Here is a 26,508-nt window from a genome sequence, read left to right on the forward strand (position 1 = left end):
CACACACACACACACACACACACACACACCACAGTGGATGTTATTTAGATATTGTCACTTAACAAGCTACTTGACGCATACATTTACAAGTATGTGTAGCTGTAGTGTACTATTGATATGTTATATATTTTAGATATGAATTGGAACTCTCTTTATCACTGCTACTACCAATTGTACTTTTGTTTTTTGTTTTTAATTTCTTCTTTCTACATTGATATCAGATATTCTTCTTTTGAATAAAAAGCCAGGAGCACATTTTACCATATGTGATGGACTTATGTTAAAGCAAAAAAAAAAACAACAACAACAACAATTGGGCAAAGATACACAGGTGGCTAGAAAAAATGATAGGGAAACATGTAGATTTTAAATCTGAACTGTTCTTATTAGGTTTAATATCAGAAATATTAAATAAGAAATGTATGTACTTACATGTCGTAACACCAACAAAGATTAGAGTTGCACAATATTGGAAAAATGAAGAAACACCACGATGAAGAAATGAAGAGATAATCAAGAAGATACTAAACTATGCAGAAATGGATAGATTGATATTGAAAATTAAATAGAAAGAAGGCACAGAATACTATCAAACATGGAATGTATTTTATCAGTGGTTGGAAAAATGGGGCGGAGATTAAGAACGTAATCGGTATTGTTAAGCTAATTAAATACCCAGAGAACACAATGTTTATTAAGCACTATGAAATGTAATTAACAGAAAATCAATAAAATTTATTAAAGGAAAAAGGAGCCAAGAGCTTCATTATAACATTGCTGCCAAAGGGGGAAAAAAAACAAAGAAGATTAAGTTGTAATGCAGGATAGTTGTGATCATGCTTGGGGCCATTTACCTACTATATAACCACTATATTTATTGATTCATTGTTGAGGCTAGCGAATAGGACATGCAAAGGGAAAAAAATCCTCTGTTGGTGGCTAGAAACAGAAAGATACACATGCAGGAAGAATGCATGTTATTTTTCAAAAATCATACTAGCGCAAATACCTATATTAGTTTTCAGCTCCTTACTTGTGGTGAGAAATCTAAAGATAGGAAAAGCTACAAAAGAAATCTTAATTTCATAAGAAACGTTTGTTTCATGTGTAGATTGCATGGCTTATCTGAAGAAAAAGTGCCCTTCTTTGGGTCTTCTTTAGAGGATTGTAAATACTGCAGTGATTTATATACGATTAAATAAACCAGTAGAATACTGAAATTCTTCAGTAGAATAATTCATATTTATTTCTTCAAGATTAAGTGAACAAACAGTTTTCTTTCCTATTTTTCCTTTCTGCTTTCTTGCCTTTTGGAAGAGAAGTTTGGGTGCTAAATATTTTAGAGTTTGAAGTTGTAAAATACAATTTGTACCTGTTGTTGTTCTGCACATTCTGTTGTGGCTTATAACTTATAAAAATTGTATGTATAATCTTTATAAATTATAAGCCACAACAGAATGTGCAGAGTAAATAGTAATGTATGGTAAATTATAAATTTACTGCAGAATTCATAAAAAGTAGGGGGATCGATGACATGTTGTGTTATTAGCATAATAAGTAAGATTGTTTAGCTTTTTTTATAATGAAGAATGAGTATTTTGCGTAATATTGGCATACTTTACATTGGTATAAGGCTAAAATACTACTTCAGTTGCTACAAACATATGGGAATAGCTAGATCTTCTTTAGGAAATCAAGAGCTCTTATAAACTGAGATGAGGTAACTATTTTAATCTGAGTACATTTTAATTTATCTCACAGATACTAAGACATTGCCAACTCCTTTACGTGATAGTATTTTCTAAAAATCAGTTTTATATATGTGTCCTTAAAAAAAATCAGTTCTTGACCTGCTTGGATGCGTTGTACTTTTACTTTAGTGATCATTCAAGATGACTTCTTGACATTTAAAGGTTTCAAAAAAAGCTCTGTTATAAATCTTCACAACCTTTACAAACTTTAAGGGGGTGGTATTTCTGCTGGCCTTCATAGGAGTATTCTGTTGATGCAGTGTTATTGAGAAGTTTGTATAAATGGCTGAACATTTCATTAAAATTGGACTGCCTGATCCTGTTGTAATCTGCAATTTACAACCCCTCCAAATGTTCCAACATTTTAATTAAGGAGAAGGGATTATAATGAGACATCAAAGTTTTAAAATATACAGGATTTTGAGATTGTATAATATCTAACTGAAAGCAGTCATCTATGAACATAAAATTATTTTCTTTCTATCAAAGAGATGTTGGGATTTTTAAAAAAATCTCACATAATTTATTTTTATAGGAGAGGGTTGGAAACCAAAAGTTATTTTACCCATTGGAGATAACATGCTTTTTTCACTTTCCTTTCTGTTATTTTTAGAAAACTTCCATATGCATTTGTTCAGAGAGGTAAATATCTTCTTTGTCTACTTCTTTTAAAGACTATCTAGATCAGGGCTAGATGCGATACACGCTGGCCACTTCCATGTCCTCTTTAGCAAAGGGGGAAAAGGCTTGATATGTCATGTGACAACGTGAGTTTGACACCCCTGATCAAGATAATTTCCTACACTTGTAACAATGTCTCTTGGCTTCTTATTTGCAGTAACTCTTGAAAGGTGCCATCATACCAGCTGTTCTTGTTTCAAGTTAGTATTTAATAAATCATAGTTTTTAGGTTTCAATCTCCTGATCATCCACACTGAATTTCTTTGCATTTGTTCCAGTTCAACTGAATCCTTTGCAAAAAATATTAATCATTGTACATGCTATTAAAGACTAGTATCCCCCCTTTTTAAAGAATCACAGCTACCTTGAGTTGCTTCTCCCATTAGCCTTTCCTGCTAATTGTTGTCCTGACTTTATCAGAAATAATTGATTTCCAAGGTATGTATTAGTATTAGTAATTTTCCTCACTAATCCTTATTTCTGCCATTTTTAAATAAAGGTTTTTTTTAAGTTGGCTAGGGATAGTTCATTCCTTTGTATTTTTCTCTAGCTTTGAAAATGTATATTATCAGCAGGTAAACAACAATTGTTTTCTAAAAGGTGAACGCTTAATCATTTGTTTTTACATGAAGTCTGAATAGTTAAAATCTGCTATTGATGCAATCTTGATAACTATTGAAATATCTGCTTTTGAACTCATCATCTATATATGTCTTTGGTTGAGTAGTCAATAGTGGACTTCTATCAGCAGACAATTTCTTTCATTGACATTATGCAAGCTAGTCAATCACTTATATATCCTTCCTCTCCCTTTTAGCTCTTTTCATAAACAAGATAGAGATACCATCTGAAATTCCAGGTTCTTAAGTTTCTAGAATTTTGAAATCCAGGGAATGCAACTGATGCTCTCATTTGTGGTATTATTTCTTCCTACATAGATTAGTAAGAAGGGAAGTATTAGATGTTATCAATGGTAGGATTCCAAAAATGTTACTACCGGTTCTGTAGGAGTGGCTTGGTGGGTATGGTGTGGCTTGGTGGGCATGGCTTGGTGGGCATGGCAGGGGAAAGATACTGTAAAATCTCCATTCCCTCCCCATCCCACTAACCTGCTTTTCAGCTCCATTCTCCTGTGCAGGGCAACCAAAGAAGACCCAACCAATCAGCTGGGACTTGGGAGGCGGAGAATAGATGGGGGCTGGGCCTGTCAGAGGTGGGATTTGCTGGTTCTTCGAACTATTCAAAATTTTCACTACCGGTTCTCCAGAACTGGTCAGAATCTACTGAATACCCACCTCTGGATGTTATTCTTTCACATCCCTGTTTTATCCTAAGGAGGCAACCCATCTTTACAAATCGAAGACAAAGTAGTTTTCATGGATGATTATCATTTGAACCCAAAATAGAAAAATTTGTAGAGATGTAGGGATCAGGACCTCCTTTAAGAAGCTGCTTTATTTTTAGAGTTACAAAGTAGTCATACAGTCCAAGAAAAATACATATTTGAGTTAACAAATCTTCTCAACCTCCTTGAAACCTTCACTTAATTTAATGTATTTTTCCTACCTTTGTCAGCCTGCATGTACCAGCTACCTGCCTTCCATTTTTCAGGGAATCCATGTATAATTTTCTTGTTTCATTCCTGTAAACTGCGAGAGCCTGAAAACTTTTGTATCTCTTGTTTCTTGTTGTCTTTCTCATTCACTTTGCCTTTGATTCTCTTTGGAGAATTTTTTCTTCTCTGATGTCCTATTTTGTGGCCACTTTGAAAATCCGTTAGTTCCTTGGAAATTCAGTACAAGATGATAGGTAGAATAGAGTTAACACAAAATAATTATCATAAAATTACTTTACCTTTTTCTCTGGGGAACCTGAGTACACGTTTCAATCACATCTCCTTAATTATAAAGAATCTTTTTTTTATAATCACCTTATTTTAATAAAAGGGCAAAATAAAGAAGAATCAACTGTTTGGAATGACATTTTACTTATTTTGAACAAATTAGTTAAAGTCCAAAAATCTATAACTTATTGTTTAGTCTCCACATAGGGTTTAGGATGTTGTAGAAGTCTAAAAGTTGGCATTTCCATCCTGGGAAAATCCCCTGTTGCACTGCCATTGTTCAAACAATAGACAAGTTTGATGGAGGAGGAGGAGGAGGAGGAGGAGGAGGAGGAGGAGGAGGAGGAGGAGGAGGAGGAGGAGATAAATTTATGTTAAGCAAAAATCTGTGAGATTTATTGCATTGTTTTTGTGTTGGAAAGAAGTGCTTCCAAGATTATTATAGACTTCTGTTGATTATGCATGTTTATTGCCAGAGAGTTTGACTCTAAAAGAATAAACACCAAACAGCATTTTTAATAAGGAAATATGATCTTCTATTGGATTCTTTTTATATCACCCCATCCCCAGAACAACTATTTTCTTGCAATTGAAATATTGTTTTTCCCTTTATGTGACTGTGATTCTAGCCTTATATTAAGTTTAAAGTTCTATTTCCCTTATCTTCCAATGTAGAATAAAGGAGAAAAGGTCAAGTTGAAATTTTAGCTAAGCCAAAAATGTTCAGATATTTAAGCTGAATATTAGTTTTGGTATGAATAGGTCAAATTTAATGAGGGAACATATTCAAAGCAGGGAAGGAGATTTTATTCATCATTTTTTTAAATATGAAAATAAAGCTAAGTTAAAAACTAAAAAAAAAATAAGAGAGAGAGAGATAGACTTTAGGCACAGTAAAATGTTTAGTCACAGAGCCTTTCCCAAAGTGACTTTTTGAGTGAAGACAAGGTAATTTATTTATTAATTTTCAATAGTTTCAGCTTCTTGTGCCAGAAGGCAATGCGTGCTGGGCCCCCCACCCACCTGCGCATGCACACACAATCCCCTTGCTGCATCCTGTGCTTCTGTGCATGCATGCACAATCCCTTAGCTGCACCTCACACATCTGCACATGCGCGTGCGATTCCCCTGCCATGTGCCCTGCATCTCTGTGCCTGCGCATGCCATTCCCCCACCGCATGCCATGCATGTAATCACCCCCGCGTGCCATCCATCTGCGCATGCGTGTGCAATCTCTCCATGCACCGCGCACCTCTTTTCATGCACATGTGTATTCCCGCACACCCCTGCCTCCCTGCACATGCGCACCAGATACCCAACAATCAGCTGTCAGGCGGCAGTGGCGCGTGCGCATGCACAGTGGGCTCTTCTGGGCAAGCTTTCACGTGCCAAGGGAAATGGCTCTGCATGCCACTTCTGGCACGCGTGCCATAGGTTCGCCATCACAGCCATAGGTTTTATGCAGTCCTGGAGAGCTAATAATCAGGCCCACAAGATATATATATGATATATTTTATATGCAGCTCAAGACAATTTGTCTTCACTTAATGCAGCCCAGGCTAGCCAAAAGGTTGGACATCCAGGCTTTAGGTTATCTCTTCTGCTCTTCTATATATCTGATAATATTTTTCCTTTTTTGATTATATTGTTGTAAATCTTAGTACATTGTTTTGACACTAAATAAACTATGAAATAAAGTTATTGAGATTCTATTGTTTAGATTACTAGAGTATTAGAAATAAAGAAAAGAGAAACATTCTATCAGCATTAATTGCAACTGAGGATATTGATATTAGAAATTATAAATTATTTGACTTTCTCATAAGAAATTGAGTATAGCATTAAAATAAAGAAACTGCTGCAGATTACATGCAAATACATACAAATGTTGTACTAATTTGTTGTGCAATAAAAATAATCTTGAGCTAGGTGCTGACTATTGAAGTCTCTACACACACGGACAGACAATTGAACAAAGATTCAAACACCAAAATATCTAGAAGTAATTAAGAAGAAAAGGAGAAAAATTATTTGAATATCTAACTTTCCATTTTTATACCTCTGCTAATTTGCCATATTGTGGATATTTAAGTGCTCTGAGAAGTTGAAGTAAATATATTTGCCATGCTATGTGATATTTTATATGCATGTATGAAGCATTCTTTCTTTAACGTGATCAAACATCTATTATGTATGCAAGCAAAATTACGAAATAATTGGCTCTATTGTATGAATCCTTTTTTTTAACATCCTAAACCACCAGATTTTACATTTTTCTAAATGAGGTTGAAAAGGTCAGGTAAGGAATCTTAGGCAAGAGTAAAACTAAATACAGGTGCAGTTTGATTTGCTGGTTCCAGGTTTCATTCTCAAAACCTTTAAATAAAGATTTAAATAAAGATTCTGTTTCTCAAAAAAAAAACGTCTGCAGAATTATTCCTATTTGATAGCTCTGATTCACAGAAAACAGTTTCCTAAGTTTCATTGGAAGTTTTATTTAGTCATGCTTAGTAACTAAAGTGATTTTTTTTATTGTATTCAGTACAATTAAATAAGTTTCCAGTGCAGCACCTTCTAATCATGGCAATGCACCAGTCCTCCTCTTAAACAATAAAGTGTGTCAAGCTTACTTTCCCTCTAGAGTAGACTGAATTTTCTAAGGAGATGGAAGTGCTCATTAATCACTGTCTTTACTGAGGTAACTTCTGTCCAAACTAAAATGAAGAATCATCCTTCAATCAATCATAGTACCTAATAACAGTTGTCCTTGTAGTTAAATGTCACTTGTGGAATAGCCGAATTTTGAAAGCACAAAGGGCTATACTCAATCTCTAAAATTTAACTTCCTGCAAATTGGTGATAGGAGGAATATGCTTACTGAAACATCTCCAGTATCAGAAAACTGAATAACTAATGCTATGTTTGTTCAAGTCTAAATTCTATGCAAAAACAACTATATTCATCACAAACTTTGATTTTGTGGCCACGGGTTCCAAAGGTTTTGTATTTATAGACAAAATAGGCATTTTTAAAAAAAATTGTTTTAAGCAGTTAGAGAAAGAACAATATATACTTGCATGGCAAATGCAGTCAAAACCACTCAAAAGGGTAAAATGAGTAAATTTTCTAGATACTGCAAATCTCAAAACAGCCCCCCAAATATAGTCCCCCATCCTGTTTTACTTGCACTGTCTTTGGTGATGACATTCAAAGTCTGCAGAGAGATTGTGTTGTTTAAACCCTGAATATTTAAAGTCTGGGAGGAAAATGTGAGTCTACATTGTTGAATATGCTAATAGGGAATGAAGCCTTGGGACGAAGGCTTCACTCAAGTCTGCCTTTCAGGTGGAAAACATAATAATTTAAAATGATTGGTCCGCCCAATTTCTGGCCGTAAAATAAAGTAACGTCATTGGTTGGGCTGTCTGACAGAGCCCTTTAAAAGAGGGAGCTGTCAGACAGCCAGGCCAGTTCATTGTACCGGTCTGCTGAATAAAGAGCTGTAGTCACTAGATCAGTGGTGGCTAACCAGGGGTGGGATTCTACCGGTTCGCACCTATTTGCTAGAACCAGTTGTTAACATTCTAAGCAATTCAGAGAACCGCTTGTTAGAAGAAATTACTGGCCTGATCCTGTAAGGAAGGCAGGAAGGAAACATTCTGGTGTTGCTTATAGAAGCTGCCTCTCCGTTAACCCTTATTACATTCTTGGCAGGACTAGACTTCCTGTCTCAGGAACGTCTCTGGAGTTTTTTTCCCCTCCTTTGCTGGTACTTTGTTTGAGTGGAGTGACCATTCAAAGTTACAATGGCACTGAAAAAAGTGACTTATGACCGTTTTTCACACTTATGACTGTTGCAGAATCCCCACAGTCATGAGAGGCCAGGGGAGGAGATGCGTGCCTCGATGTGAGTGATATTGAGTTAACCACGCCCAGCCAATAACATGACCACCAATCCATGCCTACCACCTAAGCCACACCCACAGAACCTGTTGTTAAAAAAATTGTATCCCACCCCTGTGGCTAACCTTTTTTGGCTCCTGTGCCTATAATTGTGCATTTGCTCACTTGCATGCGCTCATGTGTCAGCACCCAGAAGGCAATATGTGCTGCCCCATGCCCCCTGCGCATGCTCACGTGACCCCCTTGTGTGCTGCACACCTGCACATGCGCACACAATTCCCCCTTGTGTGCTGTGCATCTTCACATCTCCCTCCTCATGTGCAGTGTGCCCCTGCACTTGTGCATATGTCTACCGCGCACCCCCCTCCACCCCCTGTGCATGTGTACCAGATACCCGACAATCAGCTGTCGGGCGGTGGCGCGTATTCGCAAGCGCAGTGCGGCTCTTCCGAGTGACCTCTAGCGCGCCACTTCCAGCATGCATGGCATAGGCTCTCGAACACGGCACTGTGTCCTGCTTCTTCACTCAACCCCAACTTTATTATTTATTATTTTATTATTAACTTTCTTCAGTGGTTTCTTACTTATCCCCTTTGTGCTTACTCATGATCTCCACTGGATAATGTGAAAATTTTTTACAGGGAAGGCAGAGTAAATGGGTGATTGAATTGGAGTTCCTACACTAACAAAAATTATCTAATAGCTTTCTTTTTGAATTATTATGTTCATCATCTGTATTTGTGTGTTTTGGGGGAAGAAATTGCAGCACTATATTATACTATATCAGGAGTCAAATAGTTGATAATATAAGATGGAGGCTCAACATAACTTTGAAAACTGGGTCTGGTTTTTTTTCCCCTCTTCAGTTCATTAAACCAAGATTCACAGCAAGCCTATCTTGCTGAAAGTGATGTGTCACTAATTACTTTTTAACCAAACTTCTTAAAAATATGAGAACACAGTGTGACATTTCAGGGAAAGAACAACTATACTTGTCCATTTAATTATCTCCCCTCAAAGAACTCTGTGCATTTTCTCCCCATTTTTTTTGTCAGAGAAATGGTGTATTACTTCAATGAAGAGTAGGCTTAACTAAACTGTGAAATGTTCCAGGTACTACAGTAAAATATGAAGCCCTACTTTCAGAAGCTTTAATGCTTGTTGTTTTGACAGGAAGTATAATTTTATATATAGTCTTTATAGCTTGATGTTGGTATGATGTATCAATCTATTTATGTGCCAAGAGGGTACTTAAGACACTTAACAACAACAATAGCAACAGTTCAGTCAATCTATCTATCTATCTGTCTATCTATCTATCTATCTATCTATCTATCTATCTATCTATCTATCTATCTATCTATCTATCTATCTATCTATCTGTCAGAATAGAGCTGGAAATATTTTCTAGTTCTACCTCCTGTTCATCAGGACAACCTATACCATTTCAAACAAGTGACTGTCCAGTGTCTTCTTAAAAACCTCCAGTGATGGGGCACCCACAACTTCTGGTATCAAGCTGTTCCACTGGTTCCCATTGCTAAGAAGTTTCTCCTTAATTCCAGATTGCTTCTCTCCTTGATTAGTTTCCATCCATTGTTTCTTGTCTTGTCTTCTGGTGCTTTGAAAAATAAGTTGACCCTATCAAGAGAAATGACAAGGCCAAGAGATTTAGAGATAAGGGTTAGATATGGTATAAATGGGATATGGGATACGGATACGGGATACAACACAGGAATGTATTTTGGTATTTTTTTATTAGAAATTTAGACTGGGGAGATTTGAAGTTTAAAATGTATTGGGAATTATCCTAAGCGTATTATATAACTATATATGGGAAAAGTGAAGATGGAGTGAAAGATATTAAGAGGGTTTTATTATTATTAATTTTATTTTATTATTATTAATCTGATCTTTTTTATATATACATATCCTAAAATATGAAATTGAGTATTTAAATGACATTAGGAAAACAGAGATTATGATAAATTGGGCAAAAATATGGTATTATGATTAGAAAATGTGAATTATATAAACTTTATAGATTAAAATTGGTTAAAGGGAAGTAAAAAGGGAAATTTAATCGTCTGCTCTTCTTTTACTTTTTTGCTTTATACATGAAATAGAAAATATAATTGATTAAATAAGGATATGAGAAAATAAAAAAAATATGATGAATTAGAAGAGACCATATTGGAATGTAAAATAGTTATAATGAGAATATTACATTACAATTAAAAATAGGGGAATGAACATTTATTTAAATTACATGGGTAAATTTTGGCTATGTGGAAACAAAGCAAAAAATAAAAGAGTTATATGAATATTGTTGGAATAAATATAAGATTTATTGTAGATTTGGGGATATACCATGTGGATCCTAAACATATTAATCTTACTTTATTTTCCCCTTTTTATTGTTTACTATATATTGGTCTTGAGAAAGTTAATGAAGGCAATAATGTACAATGTAAAATAAAATAGGTGGTAAGCTGAAAATGGAAATAATAGGGGATAAAGAATTGAAAATATATGTGAAGAAATGATTTTGACACTGAATTAATGAATTGAAATATGAAATGGAAATCTATTTAAAGATTAGTGGAGTGGATAATAATTTGAGGTGATATTAAATAAGAAAGCTGAAAATATAATTATGACTATGTATAAATGTTCTAATCTGGAATCATGCTGCTCATGGGAAGAGATGTGTAAAAAATAAAATTAAAATCTTTTATTAAAAAAAAATTAAAAAAAAGAAAAATAAGTCGATCCCATCTTCTTTGTAGTAGCCCATCAAATACTGGAAGACTGCTACTATGTCTCCCCTTCTTTTTTGATCTACTAGCCATACCTAGTTCCTGTAACTGTTCTTCATATATTTTAGTTTCAAGGTCTTTAATCATCTGAGTTACTCTTCTTTGCACTTTTTCCAAAGTCTCAACATCTTTTTTGTAATGTGGTGACCAAAACTGGATACTGTATTCCAGGTGTGGTCTTGCTAAGGCTTTATAAAGCAATACTAATACTTCATGTGATTTTGATTCTATGCCTCTGTTTATACAACCAAGGATTGTATTAGCTTTGTTGGCTGCTCCTGCACACTTATTTAAGTGATTGTACACTAGGAATTCAAGGTCCCTCTCACAGTTACTACTTTTGAGCCAGGTTTTGTCTAATCTGTACTTATATCTTTGGTTTTTCCTGCATAAGTGTAAAACCTTGCTTTTCTTCACATTAAATTTCATTTTGTTGGATAGGGCCCATTGTTCAAGTCTGCCAAGATCTTTTTGGATCCCGAGATTGTCTTCAGTGATGTTGGCTCTTCTTGCTAGCTTAGCATCATCTACAAATTTGATGTTCCTCATCTATTCCCTCATCTAAATAATTTACAAAAATATTGAACAATACTGGGCCTAAAACAGAACTGCTTACTTCCCTCCATGTATATGTAGTATCATACTCATTGAGTATGGTTTGTCAGCCAGTTACAAATCCATCTGATAGTGGTACTGTCTATCCCACATTTTTCTAGCTTACCAAGAAGTAGATTGCGGTCTACTTTGTCAAATGCCTTACTGAAATCTAAATATGTGTCCAGCATTTTGCTGGTCTACTAATTTAATCACTTTGTCAAAGATTGAAATAAGATTGATTTGGCATCTGTTTTTAACAAACCCATGCTGATTACTAGTTATAACTTTATTTGTTTCTAGATGTTTGCAGATCTGTTTTTTATTACCTTTTCCATTGATGTTAGGCTGATTGGTTTGTAGCTTCCTGGGTCTGTTTCTCTTCTCTTTTTTTTGAAGATGGTAATCATATCAGCTCTTTTCCAATCCAAAGGTAGTTCTCCAGTGTTCCAGGATTTTTTTTAAGATATGGTGAAATGCTTCTGAGGTAACATCTGCTGGCTCTTTCAGAACTCTGGGATGTAATTCAATAGGCCCCAGTGATTTATATTCATTAAGATCAGACAACTGTTCTCCTGCAATTTTCTTGTGTATTTTAATTTTTATTTCTAGTTTGTAATTTACATCTTTAAAATCTTTCGTGTTAAAATCCAATAAAGCCAATTAAAATTATTAATTACCATAATACAAAGTGCAAAAATGTGGCTAAGAGGTAAAATAGCAGGGGAAGTTTTGTATAGAAACCTGCCTTTCTAGTTCCTTGTATTCTTTCTCATATATCCTTGTTCACATAACATTTTAATATTTCTTTGGCTGGATTTTTTTTTTACCTCACTTCATTATTATGAGGTAGCTTTTAATAGGGCTTTTGTTTCTATTAAATTACATCGTGCTTTAAGCTTCTTGTTTATCCATCCACAGAGATCAGAGGAAAGTCCTGGGAAAATATTACCCCATTTTTAAATTCAGGAACCTGATCAAATTTCCTCTTTTACCAAAAAAGAACCTTTTTCCATAGGAAACAAGACACTGCTTGACCAGTGAATGTCAGCATTTACCAACATCCTACAACCATTTTCAAAATTGAAATTTTTGGAAGCTGCAGATGCCACAGGAGAATGGGCATGCTCTAAATCAGCCTCTGTACCTACAAATTTTATATGAAAATAGGGTATGGTTTTGCATGGTTTTCTGAGGCTACGGAGGCTGTGGAAGAGCCATTTCAAGAATGATATGCAACCCACAGCTGCCTCAATTGGTATTATTATTTTTTTAAATGAATGGATACGTAAAGAATCGTTTCTCTTTTGTTCAGGGAAGAGGGCTGACATGCCAGCAGGTTCAAGTTAGGTGTTTTGTTGAGTTCAAAAGTTTTGCTGTCACTGTTCAGACAAAAGTATAAATATAATGATTTGAATTGAGATAATTAAAACAAAGTTGAGAAAATTAAAAGAAGGGAAAAACTATGTAGAAAATATAAAATTGTAATAAGATATGGAATAGAATATAAAAATGAGTATGAAATTGAGTTTGTGTCTGTATGAAGAAGTGATAACCTGGGACCATGCTATTTTCAAAAAAGATGTTTTATTTGTATTTTATTTTTGTGAAAACCCAAATATTTTTTTTTTAAAAAAAGTTTTGCTGTCACTGTTCAAAATTAGTCAAGGCAAGAACTTGGAACAGTAACATAAAAGTGATGTGGAGAGAAAGACAAGCCCTTCAAAGTAAAAATCTAAAAAACTATTTGTGATCTTTGTTTATGCAGTGAAGGCAGTAAATATATTAAATATTACATGTACAATCCTTTAAAAAACCTAAACTTTATTGTTTAATTATTAATGTTATAGTATTCTTTTTAGCTTGAAGGATGCTGATGCTAGCACTCTCTGCTGTGCTTAAGTACCCTTTGAACACAGCCCTGCCAAATTAAAATGTCACTTGCTATTTTAAAAAAAATCTATGCTAGAAAGTTTTTAATCTTCATAGTATACTTAGTAATAGGAAGTCAAAGTTTAAATTAAGGTGATATCAGCCTATGACATAAAGTCTGAGGGAATCTTTGCTGCGCCACTCAAACTTGTATGTAAATAGTCCCAGTTATATTCGAGCCTTATGTGCTGCTTATAATCGACAATGAAAACTGTTTAGTAAACTCACAATCCGTTGGATAACTTTGTAAATTTGTTTGTGCTTATATATTTGTGGGAATTCAGATGGGTTTCCATCTCTCTTAACCTTTTCTGTAGTCTATATATCGACTGGATGTAGTGTCCTAACTGTTAGATGTGGGTCTCCTACATGAATAGCTTAGTGTACTTATTGATGTAGGGGTTCAATTCATTTATTTCAGGGATAAATAAAATAAAATAATAAGGTATGAATAAGACTATGCCTAAGGAACTCTAGAAATTAAATTTGGACTTTATCAGTTGGCAAGGGAAAGAAGACTATGCTCTTAGACTATGAAAAGATCCTTAAAGGATCCTCAGTGATTCTTTCACTATCAGTCTAAATGAGATTGGGGGATTTGAATGTTAAATATGCAGGTTATTTACAAAATGTTATGAACAGTTAAAAATAACAGAGACAGTTTTATAATAGGATGGGTCTTCAATATTGACACATTAAAACTTCAAAACAAAAGCGTAATAGACTTCAACACTTAATGCATAGTCTTGGATTCACAGATATTATGAATCCAGCAGTAAAGGCAGATATATTTTACTCAGATAGACATAAATCCCTTTGTAGGATAGACTATACATAGATATCTAAAATGTTTTCAATAGATAGATAGAACACCTAATATACTCATTCTCTGAGATTTGGCGAGATGGGCAGATGAAATTGGGGTCCCTCAAAAAAGCCAGTCAACACAAAAGATGAACACGAAGATCTTGAATTGGACACAAAAACAAACTAGCACCCAAAGCAGCTCAAGAAGTGTGACGTGTTCTACCAGAAGCACACAACAAATGTTCATGCTGATGGATATTGCATCATGGATTTTCCTTTTTTAAATTTCAAATATTTCTGAAGTCTGTAATTCTATTCAGTGGAAAATCTCCTGATGGACTTTGAGAGAAAATTTATAAAGAATTTAAAGAGATTTTAATACATGAATTTCTATTTTCATGCAATACTTTTACCAAGGGAACCGCTTACCAGAGTCTTGGAAACAATCTAAGATAATTTTGATCCTTAGAGCAGGTAAAAATAAAGAATGGTTGCTGGAATCGGGTATATCTACTTTAATGAAAAGAAGGACTAAGGGTGACATGATAGCACTGTTCCAATATCTCAGGGGCTGCCACAAAGAAGAAGAAGTCATATTCTCCAAAGCACCTGAGGGCAGGACAAGAATCAATGGGTGGAAGGTAATCAAGGAGAGAAATAACCTAGAGCTATGGAGAAATTTCGTGGCAGTTAGAACAATTAATCAGTGGAACAACTTGGCTCCAGAACTTGTGGGTGCTCCAACATTAGAAGTTTTAAAGAAGAGATTGGATAAACATTTGCCTGAAATGGTATAGGGTTTCCTGTCTAAGCAAGAGGTTGGACTAGAAGAACTCCAAGGTCCTTTCCATCTGTTCTGTTCTGTTCTGTTCTGTTCTGTTCTGTTCTATTCTATTCTATTCTATTCTACTCTACTCTACTCTACTCTACTCTACTCTACTCTACTCTACTCGGGTGGTTCCTGTCATTATAAACAAATGAATATATTATGTAGCAAAATCTATGTAAAGGAAAACATATATCTTATGTATAAAAATACACGTATAGGAAAAATAAAATACCCTTTTATTTAGCTTTACATTAAGAGACATCTGTTTAATTACAAATAAAAAGTTTGCTGTGACTTTACAATAAGGAAACATTTGTTTCAGTAGAATATGGAAAGGAAGGGGAAAAGATATTCATGCTGATAGACAGAAATGATTAAGTAATAAGGAAACATATTCCATTCCATTGATAATGACTGGCTAATTTCCTATATAAAGGGAGATTGAATGGTGTCTTAGTGTGGCCACTTATCCAAAGCTAGTAACTTTGGATTGAATAAACATATCTCCTTTAACTCTCCCTTGTTCGTCTGGTGATTTACATTAAATTCAGGGTTTGGAACATAAACAGAGAAAAAGAAGGAGTCTCATCTTGACACTACCATAGATTTTCACAAATAATTCAACAAGCACAATTCATGATCAATGAGCCAATGAAATGTTTTGCAATTACTGGCCTGTATATAATAATAATAATAATAGAATAATTGAATTGCCCCCCACTGTAATCATATTGAAGCTAGTTATGATTAAGTTCCAATTATTTCAGTCTATTCATAAGACTGACTCCACTATTCATTTGCCTTGTGAAATATCTACTTATGCTGTAATGTAATACAAATATATAGATTCTTCAGGTTCAGACACAAACAGAAAATACAGAAAAGTTTTGAGTCATACCTTTTCTTTGTGACCATTTATTTGAAAAGGTAACTAAAATAATTGTCTTTTGCATCTCTATTTGAACAAAGTTTTTAAATTAATTTCAATGAATAATGCAGCTGCCAAATCTGATATTTGTTAACTGAAAAATAGGTTGTCATGTATTCAGTCGTATTTACTGCTGGAAAAGTTTTGGACTGCAATCTTTAATTAACCTGGATTAAAGCTGATGCATTTCTAGGAAGGTTTTTTTAATTTTCACCAGCCAAATAATAATTAAAAATATATACCAAGTCTATAAAAATATACAAAAATCATACAAATTTGCAATGAATTTACAGATAATCCCCAAGATAATAGGCCATTTAAATTTTAACACATCTTTCTTCCTAACCCAACACTTCCATAGCAAACTGTAAAAAATTATAAATTATAAATTTATAATAAATTATATTGTATGTAATTACATACGCATAATGTATATGAGTGTGTGTGTATACACACAAACACACACACACACATACATTATGTGTTTATACATGTAAAGTTCTTTATTCTTCCTTCCCAATAAAAAGAGTATTTGCTGAAAATGTAGCTCAAATAATACTCAGTATTGTGAATGAAAGATTGTTTAAAGTGTCTCATAGACTAAGCCTTATTTATGGATCCTTCAATCTAGCAGTTCTAATTTGCTGACAAAATAAAACAATTTTGTCTACACTTGCCAGATGAAAAAAAAAATGGACAATGAGGATTATAACAATTAGAACTGTACAATTGAATTGGATCATACTGTTTTAGCGTTATTTTCTTTAGGGACAGCAGAAGAAGATATGCCAGGTTGAGAAACTTTGCTATTCCCATTGTCTCATGGATTCTCATTATAAAATCAATAGAAATAAAGTACTGAGATCAGGAGAGCAGTGAAAATCATTAAAATGGTCATTAAAGTCTCTATCTTTCTTCCTAAGGGACACAGAGTTTCCCTCCACAGTTTATATGTACAACTATTCTACCAAAATGAAAAAAAATAAATAAACTGTAGTAGCCGCAGAGCTCTCTGACTATTAATATTGATGGTTATATAATATTTGCATGTTAGAGACCTTGCTGGCTGAATAACTGTGCCTATATATCAATGTTCAAATCTTCAGGGAGCTTGTTAACTCTACTCAACTATGAAGGTCACATAATGACTTTGGACAAGTCATTTTTTGTCTCTTAGGGTTATTAATCATAGTATTGTTATAATCATAACAGTATGGAAGATAGAAATACTGCATGTGCTGTTTTTGTTCCTGAAGGAAAAAAATGGAATGTAAAAGAAAAAAAATCTGTGTATGTATTTAACGATGGATGAAATGGGGAGAAAAATTAAGAGTGTCTTTTGCAGCATTGTCCATTGACTTTTCCTAGGTATTCATTGATGAAAAATTGCTTAAATATTTCTTCCACACTATGATGAAATGTCACGCACTTTCCTAATTCCTACAACTCAAGAAACTTTTGTGATAGTTTTTCAAGTTAATCCATGCATTCAGCAATTCAGACTAACTTGTTATCCCTATGCCATGCTTCCATACCAGCCTATCCCAACCTGCTTTTTTTTTTTTTCAAATATGTTAGAATTGAAATTGCACCTTGTAAGAATGTAATTCCATGCTGGGAATTATGCCATGCTTGCTGAGAATACTATAAAGTACCTTCCAATGTATATAGAGCACAAAGATTTGGGGGGAATTATCCTTGAGCTAAAAATTCAAAACAAAATTATTTTCTTTCTTCTTATTATCAGTAAAATACCTGGGTCTTACCTTTAATTCCAGATTGAATGCTACCATGTTTATTACATAACTTCAGGGGTAAGACTGTAGGTCCAAATCCCTCTGAAAAGTTGAACATAGAACATCAGGGGTGGGATTCTACCGGTTCACACCTATTCGCTAGAACTGGTTGTTAATATTCTAAGCAGTTTGGAGAACCGGTTGTTAGAAGAAATTACTGGCCTAATCCTGTAAGGAAGGCAGGAAGGAAACATTCTGGTGTTGCTTACAGAAACTGCCTCTTCTTTAACCCTTATTACATTCTTGACAGGACGAGACTTCCTGTCTCAGGAACTTCTCTTGAGTTTTTTTCCCTCCTTTGCCACAGTCATGAGATGCCAGGGGAGGAGATGCGTGCCTCGATGTGAGTGATATTGAGTTGGTCACGCCCAGCCAGTCACATGACCACCAAGCCACACCCACCAACCAAGTCATGCCCACAAAACCAGTTATCAAAAAATGTGAATCCCACTCCTGTAAAACATCTACTATGGAAGGTGACTTTGCCTGAAGACTCCTAGTCAAGATAAAAGGATGAAACCAGTCATGCTACTTAGCAGCTAATCCAATGTTGCTGTGAGGTATTAGGTATTTTAGTTTTGGTTTTCTCCCCAAATAAGCACCATCTTTCAATATTTCCAAATTTATGATATGTGACTAACTGACTCTCATTAAGTTGAAGCCAACAAAGTTCATATGGGTAGGTTAATGCCAACTACCACCACCAATTTGAAGTAATCAAGAAATTATACTGAAAAATATTCAGCCAAAACATGTGACTTAGTATTATCTCTTAAAAAGTAATGTGAAAACAGGCAATATATTGATCAAACAGTAAAATCGTACAGCATTTGTAAATTTATCCCAGAAACATAGACATGCAGATTAATTGCTTGTTGTTTTTGCTTGTTTGCTTGTTTTACTGAGTTGGCTTTGCAGGTTTTTGCAGCAGGATCCAAAATCATCACAAAGCACCCCACAGGCTTAGCATTAACCACCATATTGTCATTTATTCTTCTTCCAGTGTCTGAACAATGCCAGGCAATGAATCTGGATTATATTTCCCAAAGTATTTTAAAGATAAGTTACATGGAAAATATGAGAAAACCAACTATGCTTTACAACAGTCCAATCTTGGCTGGAAGATTCAGAGTAGGAATAGGAAGGCTTTTTTTGCTCCCATATATGTAGAAACTCACAAAGCCATGATGTTTCACCATGTGATTTCTCAAGTTCACTAAATGTTGCTTTTAATAGCAGCTGATATTAAAAACAATGACTAATTTCATGTCCATTTTTATGATGTAGCCCTGGAAGTCTGAAGACACATTGCAACAGGCTAGAAGAAGAAAGACTTAAGAGAAAGTAAGGAAAGACACACATGGAAGACTAAGACAATTAACCTTGCCCTAGGGGTCAGCAACCTGTGGCTCTGGAGTTGCATGTGGCTCTTTATCTCTCTACTGAGGCTCCCTGTCACTGGTTGGATCCACAAATGATAGGGCTTTTGGTTAGGACAGGTAGAGGAAAAAGGATACTGCACTAGGAGGAGATTCTGTGGTATGAGAACTGGACTTCTGGTCGGCTCCAGAATTGAATGGAGGGCTTCCAGTTAGGACCTTTGTGGCTCTTTGAGTGGTTAAGGTTGCCGACCCCTGCCCTAAACTGTTACCTAACAAATAGTTTTACGTTTTATACTGACTCTGAAATCTGTGCTGAAAAAAACACAATAACTATTAATTCACAAACAATCCACCTCAAGTTGAAAGAGAATTATGCCACCAGAAGGTTCATAGCTGAACAGAATAAACAGTCTCTTTGATTTACACAACTGTAGCAGTTCTGAAAATAATATGTTAATTCTTTAGAAGGATTGCTATCTGAAGGTTACTTTATCAATGTTATATCAAGAGCAATATGATATTTGCTGCTTGATTCATTTTAATTAAAGTGCACTCTCCAGAATCACATTGCCCCAAACTAATTATTGTGGCCATAAATCTAACAAAACCCTACTTATGGAATGATTGTAATAACAACACAAATCTGGTGCAATTACCAAGGTTTAGGAGATCATGCACAGGTTTCGTTTAAAAAATGTCATTCTTTTAAATCAGGGTCCCCAAACTTGGCAACTTTAAGACTTGTGGACTTCAACTCCTAGAATTCTCCAGCCAGCTAAGTTGCCAAGTTTGGGGACCTCTGTTTTAAAAAGAGGGTAGATGGGGATAAACTAAACAAATTTAAAGAAATACAGCCAAATCTTGATGTTCGTGGATAAAACTGCATGGAATTTTGAGAAACTCAAGAAATTAAGCAACCTTATAAGTTCTGGAATGTGTTTTTTATATAAAGTGCACATATCTTCTGAAGGTGACTCAGAAATATATTGTTTTACCATTCCCTTTTTAAAACTGAGGTCAGTTGGACCTAATACCATTAGAAATATTAACAATATTAGGGAAATTAGATATCTTTTCCAATAGGCATCATTTTAAATTGTACCGTTGTGTTGCTACAGCTATAACCATTACAAACAGACCAATAATATTTTTTAAAAAACAGCAATCCAATATGATGATGATGATGATAACAACAACTACAATAATAATAATAATAATAATAATAATAATAATAATAATGATGATGATGAGGATGTCAATGGTATTTTTGAATGTTCAGTTGACTGAGTTTCATGTTTAATGAATAAAGTGTATAATAATAATGTCCAACAATTTTTAAAAAAAATTGTCCAAGAATTTTATAAAAGACATTAAGAATTTTCAACTTCTTGCAATAACACCAGCAGAACTGCAAAAAACTACTCGGAACATTGTACATTTTAAGAAGATACTTGGTTGATACCTAGGATACTGGCAGCAACCTGTACCAACCATCAGTGCCAGTCAATAATATTTCTGATACATTTTTAAATGTTCAGTTGACTGAGTTTCATGTTTCATGAATAAAAGAGATAATGATAATAATTATTATTATTATTATCAACATTATCATTTCTATTATGTGTAATAGAGTTCGACATATACAGTTTGCACTAAGGATTTATTTTATAAGAAAAAAAAAACCTATGTCCTGATAAATCTAGGAATTTCATGGTCACATTAATGTTATTTTATTCTATATGTATTATTCTATATCCTGGCTTTGTATGTATGGCTGTGAAAGTTGAACCAAAAGAAAGGCTGAGTGCCAAAGAACGGCGGCCCTTGAACTATGGTGCTGGAGGAGACTCCTGCGAGTCCCATGGACTTCAATGCAATCAAACTGGTCAGTCCTAGAGGAGATCAACCCTGACTGCTCTTTAGAAGGCCAGATCCTGAAGATGAAACTCAAATACTTTTTGGCCACCTAATGAAAAGGAAGAATAGAATAGGAGACTAATGCTGGGAAAAGTTGAGGGCAAAAGAAGAAGAAGGGGACGGCAGATAATGAGGTGGTGTGACCTTAAATGGACTCCGGAAGGTGGTAGAGGACAGGAAGGCCTGGAGGAACATTGTCCATGGGGTCGCAATGGGTCCAACATGACTTCACAACTAACAGCGAATAAGAGGCTTTTAAAGTTTTAACTGAATTTCACTGCAAAAATGTAATTGATGTATGACTGACTGATTATATTTGCATGCTATTATTTCCAAATAATTCCACTGAAAGGGTTAGGCTTAGTTAAAAATATAATGAAAAGAATCTCAATAAAAATAAACCCACCAAAATAAAAAATCTCAATACTGTTCATAAGGGATAAGAAAGATATACAAAATTTTTTGGTCATGCCTGCATTCTTCTTGGACCAGATGGTCAAATGTGTATTTAAATTATTGATTTCAAATTCAGTAGACAACTGAAAAAAGTGTAAGTTTATCAACGTACACAATTCATTGGGTAACATCAATTCATGAGGTACATTAAATGGTTAAATAAAATAGAGTAGCCCTGTAAGACTAAATACCAGTCAGGTGTTATAATTATTCTGTAACTAGGATTATTGCTGGATTTGTGACAAAACATATTAGGTCTGGAGCTATGATTTTGAAGACTGAACTTCAATTAAAACTAACCAAGCAACAAGGAGCATAATATCCTTAATATAAGTAGTTAGAATAACCTTCACAAAGGAATCAACACTTGTTTTAGAAGGGTTGTAATTGCATAAACCTTGAACGTTCCAGTTGCCACAGTTGTGGCACACATAACTGAAGGACTGTAACCAAGGTTACCTCAGCATTTCCCCTACATTTTCCAAATGGACTTGCAATTTGGAAGGGTAAAAAATCCACACAGAGTTTGTACTGTGATCTGCCTGTTCATTTCTCCTTCCAGATTTATTAGCCTGGCTGCAAACTTTGTGAATGCCAAAGTTGTGACTTTGATCATTCAAAAAACTAAAATGAACAAGATGGAAAAATGGCTTTCAAATTATGGCTATATTTCTCTGCATTAAATGACTATATTCTGCCCATCTTTATTTCTACTGTATTTGGCAACTTGTAATATTAATTATATTCTTTACTGGTGATGGGCTCCAGCATGAGTGTGAAAGTTTGGAAGAATAAGTTGGTTCTGGTGACTGACTCAGATTAGAACCTGTTACACTCTTTACTCTTTCATGAAATAAAAAATAAATTTAGTACCCGCAGGGGGGAAATGTCTTACTTACTGTTAGTAAATTGAAGGAATACAGAAAGATGAATGCTTTGAATGTGTACCTTACAAAAGATGTATATTTGAATTATTCTTCATTGATTGGACAAGTTATTTCCCAATATAGAAATTCTATTGTAGCTAAACAAGATGCAGAGATCTTGGTGATAGAATGAATGAGAAAAATGTACTAAATGAACTCAGTTTCTTATTCCCCAACATTATGGAAAACTATAATGGAAAACTATTTTGGAACATTAGGACATGTAAGCTAAAGAAACAAATGGATGGAGAGAATTGGGAAACAGAGCCACTTAATTCACACTGATTTTTTTTTAATCTACAAAACATTTTCATATTCAAAGCCAAACTTAATACTTTGAAGAAGGCAGCCCACACTTTTTGTCCCTCAATGATAAATTATATGATGGAAATATATGATGAATTTGTGACATTTCCAATATGGGCTGTGTAAATTGTGTATTATTATCATGAATTACCATCAGCTAGACAACTTCTTCTTCTCTTCTTCTTCTTCTTCTTCTTCTTCTTCTTCTTCTTCTTCTTCTTCTTCTTCTTCTTCTTCTTCTTCTTCTTCTTCTTCTTCTTCTTCTTCTTCTTCTTCTTCTTCTTCTTCTTCTCTTCTCTTCTTCTTCTTCTTCTTCTTCTTCTTCTTCTTCTCTTCTTCTTCTTCTCTTCTTCTTCTTCTTCTTCTTCTTCTTCTTCTTCTTCTTCTTCTTCACATATTCCCCCAAGTTTGGATCTTTGAGTGCCACTTTGCATGATCAGCTGCATCTCCAGGGCGCAGGCCCATGGTTTGCATATTTTTGTTGATGGTGTCTTGACATCTCTGTTTTAGAAGCCCATAAGGTCACTGACCATTGACTTCTAGTTGATAGGCAACATCTTGGCAACGGTGGATGGTGCTGCTCTCAGGACATGTCTATATCAGCACAGCTGGCCTTCTCTCATCTTCCCATGCAAGATCAGCTAGACCTTGTATGGTAACTGAAGGAACTGCTTGCTGGGCAAAATGTCTCTATTTTGCTATTGAAAGTACAAAAAAAAAGAAAACAAATTCAATATTTATTGGAAGCAAAATCCTGGAATTGTTTTTATCTTGGGGTAGAGATTGTTCTCAACGCTTGATAATTTTTCTGCATGTTTTCTTTCTTCTTGCTGGTGCTGTCAGATTTACTTATATTTTGATCAGAAAGTAACTGTGAGCTGGGACAGCATCATTTGCCAGTTGACTTCTTCTGCATATATATATATATATTCCTATATTATTGAATAACCAAAGGAAAACAGAAAAGGGCACAAAATCGTGTGTAGTAAGGAAAATGTAGCTCAAGTTATGATTATTTTAAAGTTCAAGGCAAGGATTTTGAATTATTTATATCTCAATTATTTCCACAATAAATGAAAGAGATACACATAATTGTTGTGGCCAAAGATACAGATTCAGTGCAAACAAAGGCAAGCTGTAGGTACATAAACAAAAACTGATGTTGTCCTGTTTCAGTCCACATGTATGAAGGAAGGTTTTAAGGACTTTATTGAAAATCCAAGGCCCTAATGTGAATTTCCAAGACCCCACTCTCACCCACATGCAGCGTCCTAGGAAATCCAACACTACTCCATCTAAGTACAAAGTTACCAAGGGCAAAAGCAAGTGCAAGGTCCACAGAATGTACAGTCAAAGTCCAATCCAGAGTCCAAGGCAAGGTCCAAAATCCACAAGGAAGTGGCAAATCCAAACCCACTGTCAAACACAACACAATCCAGAGTCAAGAAAACCAAGATCACAATGGCAAAGTACACTCACAAGCAGGAGACTGGGCAGTTGTTTCCAACAACACCCAACTCCACTCATCAAATTAAATAGGCATTTGCTCATCAGAAGAGGCAAGGCTACCACCTCATGAATAGTCTCATGGAGCTCTGTTGTGCCTGCCTCATCTCAACCCTGCATGTATGTGGATCAAATGGAGAAGGCAATTCCTCCTCATCTCTGCTGCAGCCTGCACACTGCTTCTCCACACTGCTCGTCCCTGCCTTTGAGCTCTCCAGGTGCAGTGGTGCCTCTCTTTGTCCTTCTTCCGCTGGTGATTCATCTGGTCACTCCTCCAGCAACCTCTCTGCCATGCCTGGTCTCTCCACTCTCTGGTTTGTAATCCTCAACTTACCAGTGTTCCACCACGCTGCCCTATGAAGTCCCTGGAGGCCAGCTTTTCTTCATCATTCGAACTAGTGTCTGGGGAAGCCATGGCATATATATACGAATATCTTGTACTGAAATGGATGCAATCAGAACATTCATGCTTCTTTGCCCTGTGGGATGATCCTATTTTGAAATGTGTGAAATAATGCAAACACCAGCATCCACCGTAGAAGGCAACGAGGGATAAAACGATGAAAGCAGCAAGCTCTTTAATTCCAAGAAGGCAGTTGTAAAGAATGAAGCTTAGGAGATGGGAACCAACCATTTTGAGACCAGGCAGAATCATTATGCAAGCATGGGAAATTATCTGACTTTGATGGAAGGGAAGGGAATATCCAAGAGTTTGTTGACTTAAAAGTGGAATGAAAGAGTTTAGAATTTAATTAATCCTTGAGTTCACATATACCATATATGTCTTGATTCTTCTGTTTATGATAAACAGAATTGCACTTTCTGTCTGTAGTAATAGCAATAGCACTTAAACTTATAGACCACATCATAGCCTTCTCAAAGTGGTTTAGCATTAACATATTGCCTCCAACAATCTGGGTCTTCATTTTACTGGCTTTGGAAGGATGGAAGACTGAGTCAACCTTGAGCCTGCTAAGATTCAAACTGCCAAATTTCAGGCAGTTGGCAGTCAGCAGAATTGCCTGCAGTAATGCATTCTAACCAATGCACTACAACGGCTCAAAAAGTAAAGTAATTTATATCAGTATATCCTACTTTCAATACTACTGGAAAAAAAAAACCATTCTTTAATTCTGACAATAGCTACAGACATCTTCTAAACCCTCTGATCATGGATCTGGTTGTGATGTTGGACAGTTAAATCAGGTGATGAATCAAAATGTAAAGCCAAGCAAATGGAGCAAAACTGCAACAACCAATAGCTTCTATACTTATCCTATTCAAAACATAGTAGTTACTATTTTCTTGATCATATGAATTACATACTACCTACCTAAGACATGAGGATTTTCCCATAATTTTGTGAAAGACTTATATTCAGTCTAGTCACAGATGGAAGTACAAGTTATACAGCCCCATTTCAGACATAGAAAAGCCTTGAACCCGGATAACTGAAGTTAACGAAGTTAGTTCAAAGTTAGTTTTGAACTAACTTTGATGACCAAAACAAGTGACTACCAGTTGCAAAATTTGTAGCCATTCAGGGTAAATGTTCAGTGTGGAGATACTGGTATTTATTTATTTATAACATACATTGAAGAGAATGGGCAGTTTACAATATTTTATTATTGTAAAATAATAAAAGTGCAATAAATAAAACATTTCATATGATAAAAATAAACAATAAATAAACATAGTATTTAAAGGAACTAAGATTCTCAGTTTAGGTCTGGCTGAACCAAAATTCCTACTTCTCAATAATCTGAATCTGGATGCCAACAAAATTGTTTTCTTCTTATTTAAGAAACAGCCTATTTGAGCTCAGAAAACAAAACTTGGACTGCAACTAGGACTTGTCCCCAACTTAGTAAGAGATAGGATCCTAAAGCATTGCTCCTGGGAAGTGTAGTAGAATGGCTTGATTCAGAGTTGATATTCAGCAGGTTCTGACCAGTTCTGGAGAACCAGTAGCGGAAATTTTGAATAGTTTGGAGAACCAGCAAATACCACCTCTGACTGGAGATTTTACAGTATCCTTCCCCTGCCACACCCATCAAGCTATACCCGCAGAACCAGTAGTAAAAAAAAATGAATCCCACCCCTGGCTTAATTGTATTTGTAGGAAAGAATTC

Source organism: Pseudonaja textilis, chromosome 6, assembly GCF_049901715.1.
Source record: "Pseudonaja textilis isolate UNSWEBS1 chromosome 6, rPseTex1.2, whole genome shotgun sequence".
NCBI lineage: Eukaryota > Metazoa > Chordata > Lepidosauria > Squamata > Elapidae > Pseudonaja > Pseudonaja textilis.